Consider the following 23,182-nt stretch of genomic DNA (forward strand, 5'->3'; position numbering starts at 1 on the left):
ACAAATGTGTCCTTTGGCTATTGGGAGTTTTTTTTTAAGGATATCAATTTTGGTTTCTAATCATCCAATTTTTTTAACTTTAATTTCCTTTTTCAGGTTTCCAACAATGTTTTTTTTGTAAACACCTTTTCTGGGTTTTTGTTTAGTTCCTAGATAATTTGGGTTGCTGCTAGTAATCTTTATAGGATTTCTTTAATTTTTGCATTTTTGTGGGCTTTTTGGATAGTTTTTACCCATTTTTGATGAATTACTATTTTCGACGCTGTGAATGCAGAGGAAAATCTGTAGCTACCCAACAGTAAGATATCTAATTTAATTTAATTTGGGTGGGAACTGTTATATTTTACTGTTTGTGTAAATATTATGTAATTATGTGGCTTATGTGTTGTGATTAATTAATGTGATGGATTAAGTTGTTTTTTTAGTTTTTTTAGTTGATAACATTTTTTGTTTAAATAATGTATATATTATTTTATTACCTCATTGTTCATTGAATATTTATTCATTTATAGACTGATAAAATAAAATATATGCATTATAAAAAAAATGATTTGTCATGTTGGTTTAGATTTTGTGATCGTTTTTTGGACTTGGGTAGGTTACTATTTACTTTATAATATGATTTTGGTTATTATTTCTAAGTAATCTACTCCTTTGGTATGTATGACGATTTTGACTTTAGATTGTAGTACATTCTTTTGGTTTGTTTGCTAAGCTTAGGGGCAGTTTGAATAACAAATTGCTCCATTCGTAGTTGTTGGCAGCTTTGTTCTTTTTGTAATCTTCTATAAATTTTTAGAGTATAGGTTGGGATCTGCCTAGCATCGAATAGAAGGCATTGTTCCATCCTTCCACTGCATTGTTTGTTTTGGCTTCCTGTCCCAAGGTGTTGTCATAGACATTCTACCGTGGTAGTTGGAATTTGGGTTGTCTGGAGCGATACAGTCTGCCATCTCAAGTGTATTAAAAATAGTTTGTTAGGGGGCTTAGTTTGGCTTCATTTTGTTGGCAGAAAGAGCTTTCTATCAGTAAATTGTGCTGTGACAGGGACATAGGCTAGTGCTATCATGTTGTTTATTTCAAAAGCAAATTGACTGTTTGTAGCATATTCCACACTGAGGGCCCCATTATGAATGTGGCGCAGTTGCGCTGGCTCTCTGCAAGAGCGGCTGTGCCAAAGCTGCATGAGGACCGCCCACCTAATAATGACTTTTTAAGTAATTGGAAGACATTTCCTTTGCCGTTCCCATGGGGATGTCTATAAATTAGGCACTCCAATGGGAACATCAAAGGAAGTCCCAGCAAGCACGGACTAAAAAGTCCATGCTGTGCATTCACACAGGGAGGCACATGTTGTGACTCTCTGTGTGCATCCACAAGGCGGGAGGCACAAGGAGGCCCTACTTCCCTCACTGCCACTGCCACTATTTTTATGGAGGAAAGACCTCTGGACCACTGCGCCACTGCCGAGGTACGGAGGTTCCCTGGCAGAATTAATGGTCCCAACAGGGCACGACCACTAGGGTCGTAATGTGGTGGTCGCAAGACCACCACTTCTGCACCACCATGAGCCTGGCAGTCCTCGGACCACTAGACTCATAATCGGGTCCTTAGTGCTGATTGTTGGAGGTGTCTCCATATGCTTTGATTGCAATGATAGTAACAGCCTTGTATGGTTGTGCAGGGGTACATTTTGTTAATGGTTTGAATAAAGGTTTGCTCAAAGGCAGGGGTAGGAGTTATTTGTTTTATGTTTAATATGCTGTAAGAGGTCGTAGTAAGTGCTGTTTTGTTTATTTGGTAGTAGGGTATATGTAAAAGGGATATTTGTGTTTTGATAAGCACTCTATATGATGTATATCTGAGTAAATGGTTTGGAACACATTTTGAAGGGCCCCTTAGTTGGAGTAAGTGATTTGATGTAGAGAATATTAGGATTAACTTCTCATTGTTTAGGTTATCATATAATGGGAAAGTTTACTAGTTATTGCCCTCATTAAGGATGTCAGTCTAAAAGCCCCTGATAGCAGGCTAGAGGCTTTCCAACTGACATCCTCGGTTTCACTTTTGACCATTGTATTATGATTACGGGGGTCCGAAGTCAAACCGGGCGGTCATTCCAGCTGGCTTCCGATGGGCTCAAGGAGCCCTACAGCCAGCCAGGAAACCAGAAACATAATCCCTTATGGACGTTTTTTTTGCCATCAGGATTATGATGTCGGTTTCCTTTTTTGTTTTGTAGTCTTTATTCATTTTGTTTTTAAATACATATCGGTCCACCCCAACCCTACTCCTCACCACCCTCTGCCTCAGACAGGTAAAACTTAATTACATCAAAAATAATTAATCAAGTGTAGTACATTACATCATTTCATAATTGTAAGATAGATATACTCCAGAGAAAAGTTTTCAATAAAATACAACCCTGTTGAAGGACAGCCTATGTGACGCCAATAAAAATCCTAAAGTGACATGTGCAAACTTCCTCTTACAATATAAAAAACATTTTTCCCCCGAAAATCACAGGGGAAAATAAATACATATGCTCTATTATATCCCACTTTGACCTTGAATCCTTGCACTCACAGGGTTCTAGGTTTTCATACCTTTTCGGCATAAGCGACTCCCTTTCCGCTTATAAATAGCTATTTCCAAACGATACGTTGGTAATAACCTGGCTAACCATTGCTGAAAAGTGGGTGATCTAGGGTCCAGCCTGTCGGAAGCAAAACATATCCTTAAAACCACTATAGAGATACAAATCAAATCATGTCCCTTCCCCAGCCAATTTGCTTCAGAAATCCCTAACAAAATTACATTCTTTGATAATATTATTCCAGTTTTTTACACCTCCGATACAAAATCTGATATATCCTTAATTAGTTTTTGCAAAACATTATATGCCGTAAAGATGTGAATGATATCAGCATAACAGAGTGAACAGGGTGGACAGAGTGTTCCCTTTCCAGCCCCTTTTTGCTATCTTGTCGGTCGTGTAATATAAGAAAAAACAGGTCTTATAAAACTGTGCTTATAGCCTAGTGGACATTAAAATATATTGTGACATCTCATACGCATACAAAAAAGTATCAGCTGAAACCCCCATTTTCAACTGCCATCTTTTGGAACATTTATCTAAATCATCCCGCATAGCAGCATTTATAAGGACATAAGTCTCCCTGATAGAGCTTGCTTTATCTTTAACTATTCTTTCAATTGTTTCCACTCACTCAAACTTGGCCTGTCCACCTCCTTTTCATAAGAGAAAATATCTGATCTGGAGAAACTTAAAAAAAATCCCTCCAATCAAGAGTATATTCCTTTTCCATCTCGTCAAAGGACCGAAACTCTGAAGGGGGAAAAAAACTGTCAATCTGATCAATTCCTGCCCTAATTCACTTTCCCATATGAAAATCTCCTAAAAGCTCAGGAAGATTGTGATTATTAGATATAGGTGTATAAAAATATAATCTACCAATTCCCAGGGTTCTTCCTATAGCACTCCACACATTAATTGCACTTAAAAGAGTTGTAAAACAATCTTTTTTATAGTAACTGTCATGTAGTTGTCACCTGAAACATCCTCCGTTCACACTCACCAACATGAGTTCAAATGTAGATAGAATCTTATCACTTCATATGTTATCTGCATTCTCCCTGAACAGCTTGCGACTATAAATCAATGTTGAGGCCCAATAGTATGATTTCAGGTTTGGGAGAGCCAAACCTCCCCTATTCCTCGATAGGGTAAGAAACCTGAGGGCTCGGCGAGGTTGTGAATATACCCATATAAACCAGGAAAATATATTTTCTATTACTTTAAACCATTGGGGAGTGAATTCTGAACAAATGGCCCTAAAAGATATAGGATTTTTGGGAAAATGAGCATTTTTATTACATTACACCTACCACCTATAGATAAGTGTAGATTATTTACCTTTGCAAGATCTTTTTTAGTATTCTCCATAAGAGGCTCCATATTGTCTTTAACCACATTGTCTAATCTGGGAGATATACTAATACCACGATATGTGGCCTTTTAAACTACCCGATTGTCTATCATCTTTATCATTAGGGACAACCTGCATCTTGTCTTGATTCAGAGCATATCCAGAAATATGCCCGAAGCACTCAGCCTCATCTTCAATTACCATTATGGCAGAGTTTGGATCTGATGTAACAAGGGCAATATCGTCTGCGGAGGCCAAGGTCTTAGTTGCCCAATTCTGCATCCATATTGCAGGTATTTGCATATTATTTTCAAACCTGCGGAAAAAAGGATTAATAAAAACCACAAATAAAATAGGGCAGCCCTACCTAGTCGCACGGGAGAATGAAATGTTTTCGCAGAGTGTACTGTTCACCATTACTGACGCTGATGGTTCAACATATAATGCTTTGGCCGCTTGAATAAACCCATCCCTAATACCGATTCCAGACATAACAGTCCATAGATATTGCCAGGAGACCCTATCAAAAGCTTTTTCTGCATCCAATAGGATAGGAGCCATATGGTCTCCTGCAACATTAGCTATATCAAATAGTGCTTTAGCTCTCTGGATATGGTCTATTGTGGACCTCCCGGGAACAAACCTGGGTTGGTCCTGTGAAATAACCTTATAGATTATTGGTGCAAGTCAACTGGCCAGCAGCTTTGAGTAGATTGTCCAGTCACCATTTATCAAGGTGATCAGACGGTAAGAGACAAGTTGTAAGGAGGATGTAGGGGCACATGCATCATATTAAATACCGGTCACAAAGGGGCAGATTCGTGGAATCTGCCCCCTTGTGACCGGTATTTCTGCATTCGGGATGCATCAACCCGAATGCATATTCGCAATTTAAGTAATCGGTAAATTTGTGATTACTTACATTTCGAATGCATTTAGGGAATCGCAAATTGAGATTCCCTAAATGCAATGCATGATGCAATTTCAAATAACGATTTCGCTATTAGGGATTGCAAATTCCCATCAATTTATACTTGATGGTAATTTGTGAAAATTTTGAAAAATGCACTAAAGTGCACTTTTCAAAGTTCCATGTTACACACACATATGACCTCGGGGCATGTATGTGCAACATGTGGTAACATGTAAATTTCAGGGGTGCAACAGGGTGTGCTTTTGGCACCCTTGCAACCTTGAAATTGAATACGCAATTTGTGAGTACCCAATAGGTACTCGCAAATTGCGCACGTAATTCCCATTCATTCCTATGGGCCTAGATGGGAAGCCTTTCCTTAACTGCGACTCGCAATTTGCGAGTTGCAATTAAGGAATGTGTAGGAATCGCAAATTGTTTTGCAATTCCTACATGCATAGGGATTTGCGATTCCTAAATGGAGATTTTTAAAAAATCGCTATTTGGGAATCACAAATCCTGACTTTCATGCATCTGGCCCTTATTCTTTTTTAAGAAAGCCACATTTTAGCCAAGGACCATGATTCAGGGGGTTGCCCACCACTAAGCTGTTCATGGACAGTAAGATATCAGCCCACTGAGGCGGCCTGTCTAAACTTTCCTTATCTTTTTTCAAAAACTCTGAGTGTGGGACTGAGTCAAGATATTCCTTGATATCACTCTGATCAATTCCGGTGTCAACCGTACATAAGGTTTGATAATACATCCTAAATGCAGCCCTAATTAAGGGGTCGATTACAATGGCGGACGGAAGGCCGACCGCCGTCCTGGAGTAGGCGGAAAATGCCTTTGGACAGTCCGTCCGCCATATTAGGATGGGAAGCACTGTCAAATGTCCGTACGCCGCGGAAGAGCACGCACCTCCGCGGAACTACACCCGACCCCGCAGCATACTTAACCAATCCAGAGACACCATCGTACGGAATGACGTCTCCGACCGTCCTCTAAATCACGATGGCGGAAAACACACTTCAAATCGCTGCGGAAAAACAACCTGCCAGAACACGGCGGATTCACCACAGCGGAGAGGTAAAACATTGCAGAGATACCCACCACAGGCATATCGCCGTCATGGACCCAGCGCTACACGCATTCCCTATACTCTTCCTGCTTCACCACCAGCAGGTACATCAGAGGCAGCACATGAGAGGGGCTAAGTGCATCAACAGTCCATGGCAAAGCACAGGTACATCAGAGGCAGCACATGAGAGGGCACAATGCTGTATCAGAGCAGCAACAGGGCAGTGTCCATAACAGAGCAGGTACATCAGAGGCAGCACATGAGAGGGGCTAAGTGCATCAACAGTCCATGGCAAGGCACAGGTACATCAGAGGCAGCACATGAGACGGGCTGAGTGCATCAACAGTCCATGGCAGAGAACAGAGCAGGTACATCTGAGGCAGCACGTGAGAGGGCCTAAGTGCATCAACAGTCCATGGCAGAGAACAGAGAAGGTACATCTGAGGCAGCACATGAGAGGGGCTACGTGCGTCAACAGTCCATGGCAAGGCACAGGTACATCAGAGGCAGCACATGAGAGGGGCTAAGTGCATCAACAGTCCATGGCAGAGAACAGAGAAGGTACATCTGAGGCAGCACATGAGAGGGGCTAAGTGCATCAACAGTCCATGGCAAGGCACAGGTACATCAGAGGCAGCACATGAGAGGGGCTAAGTGCATCAACAGTCCATGGCAGAGAACAGAGCAGGTACATCTGAGGCAGCACATGAGAGGGGCTAAGTGCATCAACAGTCCATGGCAAGGCACAGGTACATCAGAGGCAGCACATGAGAGGGGCTAAGTGCATCAACAGTCTATGGCAGAGAACAGAGCAGGTACATCTGAGGCAGCACATGAGAGTGCACAATGCAGTATCAGAACAGCAACAGGGCAGGGTCCATACCAGAGCAGGTACATCTGAGGCAGCACATGGGAAGGGGCTAAGTGCATCAACAGTCCATGGCAGAGAACAGAGCAGGTACATCTGAGGCAGCACATGAGAGGGGCTAAGTGCATCAACAGTCCATGGCAAGGCACAGGTACATCAGAGGCAGCACATGAGAGGGCACAATGCAGTAACAGAACATCAACAGGGCAGTGTACATAACAGAGCAGGTACATCAGAGGCAGCACATGAGAGGGGCTAAGTGCATCAACAGTCCATGGCAAAGCACAGGTGCATCAGAGGCAGCACATGAGAGGGCACAATGCTGTATCAGAGCAGCAACAGGGCAGTGCCCATAACAGAGCAGGTACATCAGAGGCGGCACATGAGAGGGGCTAAGTGCATCAACAGTCCAGGGCAAGGTACAGGTACATCAGAGGCAGCACATGAGACGGGCTAAGTGCTTCAACAGTCCATGGCAGAAAACAGAGCAGGTACATCTGAGGCAGCACATGAGAGGGGCTAAGTGCATCAACAGTCCAGGGCAAGGTACAGGTACATCAGAGGCAGCACATGAGACGGGCTAAGTGCTTCAACAGTCCATGGCAGAGAACAGAGCAGGTACATCTGAGGCAGCACATGAGAGGGGCTAAGTGCATCAACAGTCCATGGCAAGGCACAGGTACACCAGATGCAGCACATGAGACAGGCTAAGTGCATCAACAGTCCATGGCAGAGAACAGAGCAGGTACATCTGAGGCAGCACATGAGAGGGGCTAAGGGCATCAACAGTCCATGGCAAGGCACAGGTACATCAGAGGCAGCACATGAGAGGGGCTAAGTGCATCAACAGTCCATGGCAGAGAACAGAGCAGGTACATCTGAGGCAGCACATGAGAGGGCACAATGCAGTATCAGAACAGCAACAGGGCAGTGTCCATACCAGAGCAGGTACATCTGAGGCAGCACATGAGAGGGGCTAAGTGCATCAACAGTCCATGACAGAGAACAGAGCAGGTTCACCTGAGGCAGCACATAAGGAGGGGCTAAGTGCATCAACAGTCGATTGCAGAGAACAGAGCAGGTACATCTGAGGCAGCACATGAGAGGGGCTAAGTGCATCAACAGTCGATTGCAGAGAACAGAGCAGGTACATCTGAGGCAGCACATGAGAGGAGCTAAGTGCATCAACAGTCCATGGCAAGGCACAGGTACATCGGAGGCAGCACAAGAGAGGGCACAATGCTGTATCAGAGCAGCAACAGGGCAGTGTCCATAACAGAGCAGGTACATCAGAGGCAGCACATGAGAGGGGCTAAGTGCATCAACAGTCCATGGCAGAGAACAGAGCAGGTACATCTGAGGCAGCACATGAGAGGGGCTAAGTGCATCAACAGTCCATGGCAAGGCACAGGTACATCAGAGGCAGCACATGAGAGGGGCTAAGTGCATCAGCAGTCTATGGCAGAGAACAGAGCAGGTACATCTGAGGCAGCACATGAGAGGGCACAATGCAGTATCAGAACAGCAACAGGGCAGGGTCCATACCAGAGCAGGTACATCTGAGGCAGCACATGAGAAGGGGCTAAGTGCATCAACAGTCCATGGCAGAGAACAGAGCAGGTACATCTGAGGCAGCACATGAGAGGGGCTAAGTGCATCAACAGTCCATGGCAAGGCACAGGTACATCAGAGGCAGCACATGAGAGGGCACAATGCAGTAACAGAACATCAACAGGGCAGTGTACATAACAGAGCAGGTACATCAGAGGCAGCACATGAGAGGGGCTAAGTGCATCAACAGTCCATGGCAAAGCACAGGTGCATCAGAGGCAGCACATGAGAGGGCACAATGCTGTATCAGAGCAGCAACAGGGCAGTGTCCATAACAGAGCAGGTACATCAGAGGCAGCACATGAGAGGGGCTAAGTGCATCAACAGTCCAGGGCAAGGCACAGGTACATCAGAGGCAGCACATGAGACGGGCTAAGTGCATCAACAGTCCATTGCAGAAAACAGAGCAGGTACATCTGAGGCAGCACATGAGAGGGGCTAAGTGCATCAACAGTCCATGGCAGAGAACAGAGCAGGTACATCTGAGGCAGCACATGAGAGGGGCTAAGTGCATCAACAGTCCATGGCAAGGCACAGGTACATCAGATGCAGCACATGAGACAGGCTAAGTGCATCAACAGTCCATGGCAGAGAACAGAGCAGGTACATCTGAGGCAGCACATGAGAGGGGCTAAGTGAATCAACAGTCCATGGCAAGGCACAGGTACATCAGAGGCAGCACATGAGAGGGGCTAAGTGCATCAACAGTCCATGGCAGAGAACAGAGCAGGTACATCTGAGGCAGCACATGAGAGGGCACAATGCAGTATCAGAACAGCAACAGGGCAGTGTCCATACCAGAGCAGGTACATCTGAGGCAGCACATGAGAGGGGCTAAGTGCATCAACAGTCCATGGCGGAGAACAGAGCAGGTTCACCTGAGGCAGCACATGAGAGGGGCTAAGTGCATCAACAGTCCATTGCAGAGAACAGAGCAGGTACATCTGAGGCAGCACATGAGAGGGGCTAAGTGCATCAACAGTCCATGTCAGAGAACAGAGCAGGTACATCTGAGGCAGCACATGAGAGGGGCTAAGTGCATCAACAGTCCATGGCAAGGCACAGGTACATCGGAGGCAGCACAAGAGAGGGCACAATGCTGTATCAGAGCAGCAACAGGGCAGTGTCCATAACAGAGCAGGTACATCAGAGGCAGCACATGAGAGGGGCTAAGTGCATCAACAGTCCATGGCAAGGCACAGGTACATCAGAGGCAGCACATGAGACGGGCTAAGTGCATCAACAGTCCATGGCAGAGAACAGAGCAGGTACATCTGAGGCAGCATATGAGAGGGCCTAAGTGCATCAACAGTCCATGGCAGAGAACAGAGCAGGTACATTTGAGGCAGCACATGAGAGGGGCTAAGTGCATCAACAGTCCATGGCAAGGCACAGGTACATCAGAGGCAGCACATGAGACGGGCTAAGTGCATCAACAGTCCATGGCAGAGAACAGAGCAGGTACATCTGAGGCAGCACATGAGAGGGCCTTAGTGCATCAACAGTCCATGGCAGAGAACAGAGCAGGTACATCTGAGGCAGCACATGAGAGGGCACAATGCAGTATCAGAAAAGCAACAGGGCAGTGTCCATACCAGAGCAGGTACATCTGAGGCAGCACATGAGAGGGGCTAAGTGCATCAACAGTCCATGGCAGAGAACAGAGCAGGTACATCTGAGGCAGCACATGAGAGGGGCTAAGTGCATCAACAGTCCATGGCAGAGAACAGAGCAGGTACATCTGAGGCAGCACATGAGAGGGGCTAAGTGCATCAACAGTCCATGGCAGAGAACAGAGCAGGTACATCTGAGGCAGCACATGAGAGGGGCTAAGTGCATCAACAGTCCATGGCAAGGCACAGGTACATCAGAGGCAGCACATGAGAGGGGCTAAGTGCATCAACAGTCCATGGCAGAGAACAGAGCAGGTACATCTGAGGCAGCACATGAGAGGGCACAATGCAGTATCAGAACAGAAACAGGGCAGTGTCCATAACAGAGAAGGTACATCAGAGGCAGCACATTAGAGGGCAAAATGCCGTAACAGAACAGCAACAGGGCAGTGTCCATAACAGAGCAGGTACATCAGAGGCAGCACATGAGAGGGCACAATGCAGTATCAGAACAGCAACAGGGCAGTGTCCATAACAGAGCAGGTACATCAGAGGCAGCACATGAGAGGGCACAATGCAGTAACAGAACAGCAACAGGGCAGTGTCCATAACAGAGCAGGTACATCAGAGGCAGCACATGAGAGGGCACAATGCAGTAACAGAACAGCAACAGGGCAGTGTCCATAACAGAGCAGGTACATCAGAGGCAGCACAAGTATGTGGGTCAAGCTCCTGGTCCCATGGACATTAATAATGCAAGAGTAGTTACAATGGACAATCTAGACACCAAGTCAAATGACATGAGAGTGATGGGAGCTACACCTCACAGCACATAATCTGGTGGACTGCTTGACCTAGTCGCCTCAGACACACTGCCGGCACCAGAAACAGGAGTGTGAGACACAGCCACAGCTCTAGTGACTGACACATGCGCCATAGACCCAGACACACTGCCAGCACCAGATACAGGAGTGTGACACACAGCCACAGATGTAGTGACTGACACATGAGCCATAGACCCAGACACACTGCCAGCACCCGATACTGGAGTGTCACACAGCCACAGCTCTAGTGACTGACACATGAGCCATAGACCCAGACACACTGCCAGCATCAGATACAGGAGTGTGAGACACAGCCACAGCTCCAGTGACTGACACATGAGCCATAGATCCAGATACAGGAGTGTGAGACACAGCCACAGCTCTAGTGACTGACACATGAGCCATAGACCCAGACACACTGCCAGCACCCGATACAGGAGTGTGAGACACAGCCACAGCTCTAGTGACTGACACATGAGCCATAGACCCAGACACACTGCCAGGACATGTCTCTGCACAGTGACCAACAAATACCATGCCAGCATCTGAGACATGAGAGTGGCGAACACACACGGTGCCAGTACCTGAAACAGGAGAAGGCACAACTAACACAGTGCTACTACATGGGGCATGACATCGAACAACAGACACAGTGCCACTATCTGACACATGAGAGTGAACTGCAGCTGACCCACTAGGACCACTGAAATGATGAGCCACAGGGCTGTATGGGCCAGGAGGCAGGGTGGCTCTGGGAGCTGGGGACAGCTGTACTGGAGCGACATTGGGGTGAGCAGGTGTCTCCGTCTCTTTGGGATATATGTAGGGGCACCCCGGACATGACTGGATTGGTAAGTGCTGTGGCCTCATCAGAAACATCACCCATCAAAGGTGGATCATGTGCTGGTGGGGGTCTGCTCTCTGGGGACGTGCTGGGCCCTGCTTGACGTTTGCTGTGGTCCTGCCTTCTGCCCTCTGCATCATGTATAATGGGGGATACAACAACAGTGTACTCCTTCCTCTGCTTCTGCAGGGTGTGGATGGGAGTAGAGGTATGGGGGGACTCCACCGCAGACACATGTGTCTTACGTTCCTTCACCAACATCAGCCTCAGGGAAGGCAGGGGTGATGTATGCCTGTCCTTGATGGAGCTCGTGTCCATGGGAGAACCGTGGGAGGTGCCTTGGCCATAGGAGGTGTCCTGTCTCTGGAATGTGCCTGATCCGTGGGAGGTGCCCTGTCCCTGGGAGTTGGCTTGTCCTTTGTAGTGTCCCTGTCCATTGTAGTGTACCTGTCCTTTGAAGTGTCCTTATCCTTGGGAGTGTCCCTGGCCTTGGAAGGTGCCCTTTCCTTTGTAGTGTCCTTGTCCTTGGGAGTGTCCCTGGCCTTGGGAGGTGCCCTTTCCTTTGTAGTGTCCTTGTCCTTGGGAGTGTCCCTGGCCTTGGGAGTTGCCCTTTCCTTTGTATTGTCCTTGTCCTTGGGAGTGTCCCTCGCCTTGGGAGGTGCCCTTTCCTTTGTAGTGTCCTTGTCCTTGGGAGTGTCCCTGCCCTTGGGAGGTGCCCTTTCCTTTGTAGTGTCATTGTCCTTGGGAGTGTCCCTGGCCTTGGGAGGTGCCCTTTCCTTTGTACTGTTCTTGTCCTTGGGAGTGTCCCTGGCCTTGGTAGGTGCCCTTTCCTTTGTACTGTCCTTGTCCTTGGGAGTGTCCCTGGCCTTGGGAGGACCTTTTGAGGGGTATGCTTGTGTTTCATGTGAATCCCTGTCCCCCAACACCCCTTGCGGATCCTGTTTGTCAACTTCAGGGTAGCTGATGTCGTGTTCGGTGAAAGATTTCCTTGTCCTAGGGGATGGTGTCTGTGCCCTCCTTGCCCTGCCTTGCTGCCTGTGGCTGCTTCTAGTGCAATACCCAGAAAATGAGGCCTGGTCTGAAATGTCACTCTCCCCTGAGACATCAAGTGGTGTGGATGGGGGAACTGAAGTAGAACCTTGGCCATGCGACTGTAGAATGGCTGCAGACACAGTGTTTTCTAATGACTGAACTGTTCTGTGGAGACCAGCAACATCGCCATGCATCCCCTCCATGAATGATGCTACCACCTGCCCCAACTTCCTATCGTGGTCTTGGAATGCATTGATCATGTTGGTCTGCCCTACACACAGCTGTCGCAGCAGATCAACAGCCTCAGCACAAAGTGCGCTTTGTGTCACAGGGGCAGGGGCAGCGGTGCCTGCTCCGAAGGCAACTCTGCTCCCCCTACTCTGGCGTGCATGAGCAGTACTTGTTGCAGTTGGTGACAGTGTGGGCCCTGTGTGCTGTGTACCGACTGAAGGTGTTGATTGCCCAATCCCTGTGTGTGACAACAGTGCTGACTCACCAACACTGTCTGAAGATGAGGACGATGGTGTCTCCACATGTGAGTCCTCAGGGACGGTTCTGTCCCCCTCTCCAGGGCTGCCCTCTTCAGTGTCAGTCTCCGTGTGTGTGATCTCGGATCCGGATGCATTGCCACCACTCATCTCAGTCGTCTGTGGGTCAGTGCCCTTGGCCAAATCTGAAAGAGAGAGAAAAGATGTTCACCTAAGTGCCACACTCAAGTACTGAAGGTTACAAAATCACAACTTTCCTTACAGTCGACTAACATGTAGCACCCATCCTGCACACAAACCACCCCTCCCAGACATCCTCATGTCAAAGAACCGGGGGTGCCTGTGAAACATGTACATCAAACAAACAGGGCAAGTGCATGCAGACCACCACACATGTCATGCCATGGGACCACAGACCTCAACGGCATGTCCGGGGACCCTCCACTACAAAGCAACTGGTATGTCCACCTGGCAGACATGGATGCTAACGCTCACTCCGCTAATGGCACCAACATGCAAATGCAGCAAAACATACGCACCACGGATGTCACAACTGTGTCTGAGCACCAATACATGCATGCACTCACAAGTCACAGACACATACAGTCTGCTTACCGCTAGTTTGCTGTTGATCCCCTCTCAGCCAGGCGGACAGGTCAGGATGCGTCACAGCTATTATACGGTGCATTAGAGGGGTCATGGTGCGTCGTGCAAGCCGGGTTGATCTTGGAATCAGCCCCAGTGTCATCTCTGCCACATTCTTGCTGAGCCTGGATATGTCGTCCCTGCGCTTGTGGCAGTGTGTGTGTCGTCTATTGCACACCCCCACTGCACATACATCACGTGCTATGGTCCTCCTCACGGCCTTTCCAAGGTGCAGCTTGACCTACCATGATGGGAGACAAGAGGGGAACGTCAGTGGACAGTTGGACATTCACAAACATAGTAGCAACACGTATCTTTCAGCAGCCATGCTCAGTACAACACATGTGAAGGTCCCACAGCACACCGCCAAGCTTGCAGAAGCCAGGAGTCAGTGACCACCTCATGCACACCAACATGTCCCCCACTACACTTACCACCTGTCCGGGGGCACCGTAGAGCAGTTCATAGTGGCGGAGCACACCGTCCACAAGGACATCCAGCTCCGCTGCGGTGAAGGAACGAGACCGGATCTCTCGCACTCTCTGCATGGCAAGGTCCAGGACTGTGGCACAACAGCAGCAGTTGTTGGATAGCTTAGCAGCAGCAGGTCAAAGTGATGGTCGACGGCAGCAGTTGATGGATAGCTCAGCAGCAGCAGGTCGAGGTGATGGTCGCAGGCAGCAGTTGTTGGATAGCTCAGCAGCAGCAGGTCGAGGTGATGGTCGCAGGCAGCCGTGGCTGGAAGCAGTGAACGTGTGCTGCAGAAATTCACACATTTATAGGGCCCTGAGCTCATATCAGTGGCATACGTCTGCAGCAATTGGTTTTCCCTGGATGCCTCATTCAAAATGAGCCAATGACTGGCCCTGGTGTGGCGGTGCACGGCTTCCTCTATTTTTGAATGCGCTTACGCGCCCTGCGTTACCTGTTTCCAGTGGCTACATGTGCATGGACCGTCACGGTCACACACCGGCAACCGCATGTGCGCGCTACCGCGATGGTGCATCATTTGAAATTAATCACTCACTGGCGTCGCTATGGCGGAGCACGCATTCCGCGGGGCGGTGCAGGCTAACACATACATTTGAATATGCAAGTGGAAATGGCAGTTGGTACCCCCCCTTACAGTCACATTGCAACACCCACCGCAGACCGCCGGTCCTGGCCGGTCACCCTCCGCCGGCCCTGGCCAGTCACCCACCGCTGTCCCTGCCCGGTCACCCATCGCCGTCCCTGGCCGGTCACCCACCGCCAGCACCTGGTGGTGGGTGACCGTCCAGCACCCGGCGGTGGGTGACCAGGCAGGGCCGGCGGTGGGTGACCGGGCAGGGCTGGCGGTGGGTGACCGGCCAGGGCCATCCATGCCAGGGTGACCTCAATGCACAGGGCGCTCACCCACCGCCAGCACCCGGCAGTGGGTGACCGGCCAGCACCCTGCGGTGGGTGACTGGCCAGCACCCGGCGGTGGGTGACCGGGCAAGGCCGGCAGTGGGTGACCAGCCAGGGCCATCCATGCCAGGGTGACCTCAATGCACAGGGCGCTCACTCACTTCCAGCACCCGGTGGTGGGTGACCGGCCAGCACCCAGCGGTGGGTGACCGGCCAGGGCCATCCATGCCAGGGTGACCTCAATGCACAGGGCGCTCACCTACCGCCAGCACCCGGCGGTGGGTGACCAGCCAGCACCCGGTGGTGGGTGACCGGCCAGGGCCAGCGGTGGGTGACCGGCCAGGGCCATCCATGCCAGGGTGACCTCAATGCACAGGGCGCTCACCCACCGCCAGCAGCCGGCGGTGGGTGACTGGCCAGCACCCTGCGGTGGGTGACTGGCCAGCACCCGGCGGTGGGTGACCGGGCAAGGCCGGCAGTGGGTGACCAGCCAGGGCCATCCATGCCAGGGTGACCTCAATGCACAGGGCGCTCACCCACTTCCAGCACCCGGTGGTGGGTGACCGGCCAGCACCCAGCGGTGGGTGACCAGCCAGGGCCATCCATGCCAGGGTGGCCTCAATGCACAGGGCGCTCACCCACCGCCAGCACCCAGCGGTGGATGACCGGCCAGCACCCGGCGGTGGGTGACCGGCCAGCACCCTGCGGTGGGTGACCGGGCAGGGCCGGCGGTGGGTGACTGGCCAGGGCCGGCGGTCTGCGGTGGGTGCTGCAATGTGACTGTAAGGGGGGTACCAACTGCCATTTCCACTTGCATATTCAAATGTATGTGTTAGCCTGCACCGCCCCCACGGAATGCGTGCTCCGCCATTGCGATGCCAGTGAGTGATGATTTTCAAAAGATGCACCGTCGCGGTAGTGCGCACATGCGTTTGGCGGGGTGTGACCGTGATGATCCTTGACCATGCAGCATATGTCATGCACAATTGCAGTATCAAGGACCATCTTCTGTGTTGGGGAAGGCGTACCCAGATGGCGTGTGTACACACACTCCATGTCTCCGCACACATGTACTGTTCATAGTTGTACATGTGTGTCAGGACATGTCCGGAATGCATCAAGAATCATTATGTCAAGTCAATGGCCCGTGTCCACGTGTGTCATTCATGTCCATTTGTTGCATGTGTGGTCATACTATTGACCTTGCCAGTGGTTAACAAAGGCCAGTGATGTGCACCCAAGTTGCGTCAGATGTGCATGGCGATGTGTTGACGTCTTGGTTTTGCGGACACATGTTTCCATTGGTACACATCTACACAGTACATCAAGGCTGTGTACCCACATTCAGTAGCTGTTGTGAGTGTGTGGTTTGTGTGTGCAAGTACCAATGATGGGGGTATACATGCATTCTGTGTATGCGTATGTGTGTCGCCTGTTGTGTGCCCATGTATCTCATGTGAGGATGCCCAGCATTGTAGGTGGGGTCATGGGTGCATGAAGACAAGGAGGGTGTGTTCCATGTTCGTGTTGTGTGTGCACGTTCCTGTGTGTCTGTGGGGATGCTTGTGCACACTTTTGCCCTCAGTCATGTGTTGTTGGCAGTTCTTTCAACATGTGTGCACATTACATTGGACATGTTTGCACAAAGGATGTTGTTTGGGGGTGAACATTGTGTGTGTAGTTAGCTGTAGTGCCTTATATATCGGTCACGTCACACATACAATCAGTGTCCGAAACATGTATTATATGTATTGTGTTTGTCAAGATGTGACAGTGTGGCACAGCTATGCGGTGTTGGTCAATTGACATCTGCTCCCATCTACTCCCACACAGGAGGGATCCAAATGTGCATCGACCATACACTGTGCTGGAGGACATGGTTGACGAGGAGGTGATCCGCGAATTCCGGCTTGACCGACGTAGATTGCAGGAGCTTGTAGCCCAATTGGCACCTCATCTGCAGCCACGCAGGCCATATCCAGGAGCTATTACACCCACAGCAAAGGTGATGGCGGCATTTCACTTCTTCGCAACAGGCACTTTCCAGTACACAGTTGGTCATGCCGGGGGGATGTCACAATCCATGTTCAGCATGGTACTGCGGGATGTTCTGAATGCCATGATGCATTACAAGGATGATTACATCCATTGCCCACTTGCGGCAGAGCTGGCTGTCGTGAAAGGTGACTTCTATGCCCTGGGCCAGATACCACACGTAGTGGGTTCCATTGATGGCACACATATTGGTCTAATTCCACCCCAGGCACGTGAACCTGTATATCGCAATCGGAAGCACTACCATTCGATCAACCTGCAAGTGGGATGCCTGGCTGAGGAAGGTGCTACAGTATCTATTGTTCTACGCACCGAAACGCGTCGACGCATTTGTGTTTCATGTAGAATCCAAACTAGGTCCAGTGAACAATTGATACACTTATAAAAGTAGTACTATTGATGTCACTTCCTTATGAACTAATGACCTTTGGATCAAATAATTGAGAGTGGTAGTAATATCATTAAGCCACGTTATGCAGGGGTTCGTTGAAAATTGCTTTGTGTCTTTTATATTATAGAAATTCTTTTTACTGTAACTTTATGTATTTTTTGCATGTGATTTTTGCTTCAAATGATTCTGATGTCTAATATTTGATCTAATAATCTGTGTGCATATATAATGAAATGTAATGAACTGTGATGATTGATTGCTTTGATTAACTGTTTTTATTATATCTTTTCAAAGATCGCCCTTTGAAATTTTAATTTGTTATTGTGTATAACTTGTTATATATTTTTATTAAAAAGACTGTGAACGTTCCTATTTTTAGTGTGGAAATTTAAATTCTTTGGTTTAGTTTCCAAGCTCGATGATAGAGTGCTTAGATAATACAGGTATGGAGTTTTAATAAGGCCATACATGAATGTTCACCCAGGGACTTCTCTTTGACTGATTGTCAGTGTACCCTGTTCCCTGGTGATAGTGGGGTACTCTCTCTCTAGATATCTTTAAAGAACAGCCTTGTGCTGGAGAGTCGAGGGTTTTTTTTGTGTACACAGACTGACCTAGTTTTTCCTTCCAAAAAAAACTCCCAGTCAGGTGTCCAAATATATAATGGACTCACTGAAGACCTTTGGCTTCAGCGAAGAGCAATTGAACAAAATACTCAGCTCTAATCGAGGGGCCAGTAATATAACAGTAATCCCAAATGGGGGTGAGAAATGGAACCAATTGGTTAATCTCAAAAAGAAAATAATCCGAACCGAACTACATGCTGAGTTTATGATGCAATACGTAAGGGCCGGCACAATTCCTATAGGGCTCCAAATACGTAATGAACCAGGGCTCTTTGTAGACAACCCAAAATTTCTAGAGACATGGACATTTATCTGCAACAGGTGTAGTAGAGATCTCATGCTCTTAATAATCGAAACAGCTCAGAGCACCATTCTAATAGAAATGCAAGAGATGGAAAAATTAGAAAAAACTCTATTAGACAGCAATGTAGTTGAGGAGGCGAAAAAGAAAATAGAAGAAATTAATCAAGATATGAACGGGTACTGCGAATATTTAACAAACCGCAAAACACAAAAACTTAGGAAGGATATAAATAAATTCACACAAGAAGTAGTATACCCTTTCCTAAAAAAAGATTATTATACAGAAAAACCAGACATGACCAGGACTGAAGGCCCTAGAGTTAGGTTCCAACAAAGGAGACCAAGGCACTACAATTTCACGGGTACATCTGAGAGTAGTGGAGAAGAAGAGATACACAGTAGAGGGGAGGAAGAGTATGATGGACCTAACAGAGAGTACGAGAAAGCTTTTTTAGATCAGCGCCCACAGAAAACTCGGGAGGGTTTCCGAGGCAGAGGGAGAGGTCAATACACAAGGAGACCGGTCCAGAGAGAACAGGAACAGGAGTACAAACAGAACCAGGCCCCTCAAGAATACAAAAGAACCAGGAACAAGGTGTACTGGCGTTAGAGAAAACACCTATCATCAACCTGTCCCACAGAACATTAACTAGGGTTGAGCAACAAGTCCTGGGAATGGGATTCAACTTTGTACCTACCGCGGGCATAAACAAATTTCAACTTGAAAAAGATCTGAGAGCCTTCTTTCGAAAAATTCGCCTCCGTCGGTTCTTTGAGAACAGACCCACTAGGGAAGCACCTCAAGACTCAGGTTTGAGATCAAGGTCCACTTTTACCCCAAGTTTAGGGATGGTGGATAAAAATCTGGAAATTTTTGAATCAGTGGTAAAATTAGAGATAGGGATACTGCTAAACAAAAAACATTTTCAGGAACATAATATCACCAGAGCGCAGAGAGAGGCCATAGATTCCTTGTCTAAAGACACGCGGATTACAATCAAACCCGCTGACAAGGGGGTAGGAGTAGTAGTTCTAAGCACTGAGGACTATGACAAAAGAGTGATGGCCCTTTTATCAAATGAACTACATTATACGAGAGTGTCCCAGAACAAACTCGAAACTCTAAAAAAAGATGTGGAGATATTGCTCCAACAGGCATTGACTGATGGAAAAATAACTGAGGAGGAATGGAAATTTCTACACAATACAAACCCTAAGACACCAGCATTTTATGGACTTCCTAAAGTCCATAAAAGCTTAGACAACCCTCCCCTAAGGCCTATAGTTGCATCAATTGATTCTTTGCTAGAACCGTTGAGCAAATATGCGGACAGGTTTTTGAAACCCTTAGTGGAGAAGCAGAAATCCTATATTAGAGATACTGCTGACATGATAGCAAAGTAGAAGGAATGGATTTCAATGGAGAGAATGAACTCATGGTGACTCTCGATTTAGAGTCACTCTACACAAATATACCTCAACGAGATACTATTGAGGTAATTAAGACCTTACTAGAAGAAACGGAAATTGTAGGAGGAAATAAGGAGTTCATAGTACAGTGTGTCTCCATGGTACTCCTTAATAATATCTTCCTATTTAAAAAGGACCTGTATAACCAACGAAAAGGGACCAGCATGGGGGCCACCTGTGCGCCAAGCCTGGCCTGTATATACGTAAGTATGTTTGAAAACAAACATATTTACAATGAGGTAAGCCCATACTATGAAAATATTCGAAGTTGGGCACGCTTCATAGATGATATCTTCTTTATTTGGCTTGGGACAGAAGAACTCTTAGAAGAATTTCTTTCCTGGTTGAATCTAGGGGATGTGAACCTGAGGTTCACAGCTGCTTACAGTAGGAATAAAGTGAACTTCCTAGACATCTGTATAAAGAACCAAGAGAATCAACTCAAGGTAGAACTGTATAAAAAAGAATCTGACCGCAACACAGTGCTGCACTATGGAAGTTATCATCCAAAAAGCCAAAAAGATTCCATCCCCTTCGGAGAATTTCTCCGTCTCCGGAGAAATTGTACCGAAATAGAGGACTTCTACAGACATGCAGGAGAGATGAAACAAAAATTCAGAGATAGAGGCTACCCTAAAAAGTTGATTGAACATTCTCTAAAAAGAGCTAGATACTATGACAGGGACTGCCTGTTGACCAAAAAAGATAAAAATAAAACACAAGAGAAAATAGTAATGGTAAGCCAATTCTCAGTAATAGCCAATCAGGTGAAGAACATCATAAACCATAATTGGAAAATCCTCAATGATGGAGCTGAAATTTCCCTTCAACGCCCTCTGTATGCATACAGGAAGAATAAAAACTTGAGATCCAACTTAGTCCATACATACAGGGATGATGTTATAGAAACCCAAGCTACCCTAACAGGAACCAAAGCAGTAGGGAATCACAGATGCGGCAATTGCTGCATATGTGATTTATGTATGGTCACCAAAAAAGTGGAACACAATGGAGCCACACAAGTAATCACTACCCTCAACAACTGCAAAACCAAAAACGTAATATACATGATCCTATGCCCATGTAACCTGGCATATATAGGTGAGACAGGCAGGGAATTGCGGTTACGAATAGGAGAGCATAAATCCGCAATTAAAAATAATAAGGAGAATGCACCACTAGTGGCACATTGGAGAGAGAAGGGACACACCGAGAAAGACTTGAAATGGGTCATCCTAGAGAGGATAAAGGAACAAACTAGGTTAGGAAATAGCAAGAATAGGAGGAAACAGCAGGAACAATGGTTCATGGTAAAATTCAACACCATCAGATGTGGTCTGAATTCAAGAGAAGAGTGGGACGCCCTAATATGAATGTAATGGACTAGAGAAAAGTTTAACAATGAGAGGCAACCTTAGACGCCAGAAAACTATGAACCAATACAATAGAGCAGGCAAGCTTAAACAATTACCCATCTAAAATATAAAGGATTACCAGGGGGGGGGGGATAAAAACCTTTCTTTCTTTACCACCAGCCCCATAATAACTAAAAATGGTTGAAATAAAAGACACTACCTTGCTAAATCTGGGGGCTAATAGTGGGTAACGAATTGTCCCCTAGTTAATATCTAAAAAATATAACCAGGTCATCTTGGGAAACAAATGTAACGGCAAATAAAGGACACAGACTGCTTAACACGAACACCACCAGGGAATAATATCATCGGTAGAGACAGGAGGTAAAAACGATATATTGTGCATATCAACTCCCGCTAATTAACTTCCCCTTGTAAATATAATACATTGACACCGGGCTGTAAAAACTAATGTATAAACGGAGCAAAAGAGGAGAGGTAAAAACCGGAATAAATTCTCAGATATAACGAAAATAAAACAAAATAAAATAATATACCTAAATTTATTAAATAACATCTTTAGTTGAGCGAGTAAGGTGTATATTAAATAAAAAATATAGGTTACGTAAATACACGGAGTGCAATCCCTGCATAAAAAAGAACAATATTACCATCTTAAGATGGCACCACTATTTGCCAAGGTTATCCCATGTAAGCGCATGCGCGCGATTCAGGTGCAATCAATTAGCCATCCGCAAACCCACATAAATATAGCGTTCTGCGGTCCCTGTTGTCAAAGGCGAGAGGACGAGGCAGAAGCGCAATTTTCTAATGAAAAAGGTGAGAGCGGGACACCAACTAGATGGAACATGGGGCTAGTTTCTCTTTTTTGTAAAGTCCTGACCGTCGAGCGGGTTTAGGAGGGGGACCGAGCCGGTAAAATGCTAAAATGTCAAAAAGCCCCGAGTGTACTGAGATAACTAACAGAGAAGATAACGGGGAGTGCGACAACTTAACTATATAAGAGCAAGAGGAGGGTGGACCCGTCCCTGAGAACTAAACAAAACGCCAATAAATAGTAAATGGCGAAGATAATATACTCGAGATAGTTTACCTACCGCTAACCCATTTGGGGGGTTGGGATATGCAGGATAGCCCAAAGTGTACATAGAGAGCTTAACCCATCAAGCACCATATTATACAGAGAGACACTAAAACCAGTGAGCCGAAGTGGGGGAGACCTAATGTAATTAATAAATGAACATCAGAAACACATACATATTCGTCCGTTTATCTATCCTTTCAGGACATATCCAGTTCACTGATGAAACTGCGTGGATATATGCCCATCCAAGATAAGTTTTAATAATTTTTAAGGTAAGACATGTTTAAAGTGTTACTGTTGGTAAAATAGAGGAAATTAAATATGTATAATAGAGGGGGACTCAGCTCTTTCAACATCATTAAAACTCTAATGTGACATCCCTTGTCCAAACAGATAGGAAACCCAGCGGACTGAGAAGAGTGGAAGTACCATTATACACCACTGAGATAGGAGAGAAGCTCATTACCTCCGCTCTCTACATTTTATAAATAAGGTAATTAGCTTAAACATACAAGTGGGGATAAGGGGCTAGTGGTCTCAGAAAAGAGGAAAATATGACACAAAGCCACATTAGAGCAAGAAATAGTATTATGTCTTCTTATTTTAATCAGATCTCTAT

Source organism: Lissotriton helveticus, chromosome 10 (genome assembly GCF_964261635.1).
Source record: "Lissotriton helveticus chromosome 10, aLisHel1.1, whole genome shotgun sequence".
Lineage (NCBI taxonomy): Eukaryota > Metazoa > Chordata > Amphibia > Caudata > Salamandridae > Lissotriton > Lissotriton helveticus.